Source organism: Plectropomus leopardus, chromosome 16 (assembly GCF_026936395.1).
Source record: "Plectropomus leopardus strain MGB_pleo_1.0 chromosome 16, ASM2693639v1, whole genome shotgun sequence".
Lineage (NCBI taxonomy): Eukaryota > Metazoa > Chordata > Actinopteri > Perciformes > Serranidae > Plectropomus > Plectropomus leopardus.
Window position 1 is genome coordinate 32,360,710 of NC_142191.1, and position 500 is coordinate 32,361,209.

A 500-nucleotide genomic window follows, 5' to 3' on the forward strand; every position below is an offset into this window, starting at 1 on the left:
AAGATAGGGAGAATGAAATATAGCACCGTATCAGGCGTTAGTGGAGTTATGACACAACAGATTCAAGTTCCAGCACTTCTTTGTTTTGACTCGCTGCCAAAACCTTGCATTCCTCAGAGGCATGATCACTAATTAATCAACTGGACTGTATGGAATGTATAAGCATATCCAGGATATGGTTTTGACACAACCCTTCAAATGTCCTGCATTGCAAGATTCCTCTCTTATGAATGAGTCTACATGACTTTGTAAAAGACAACTATTTCCAGCTGCAGAGAGGTCAGAGGTCAAACCCATAAACAACATAATCGCCTATTTTATTAGACTTCCAAACAGATTTTAAATCAATCTCCTCTTGCCTTTACAGGCTCCACAGTTTATTGCTGTTATTACCTGTGCATGCCAAGACACTGGACAACATGTCAGTCATACTGGAGGACGCAAAAAAACGTGTGAAGTGCGTGTTACTTATTAAACACAGATCCAGATCAAAGTTCCTC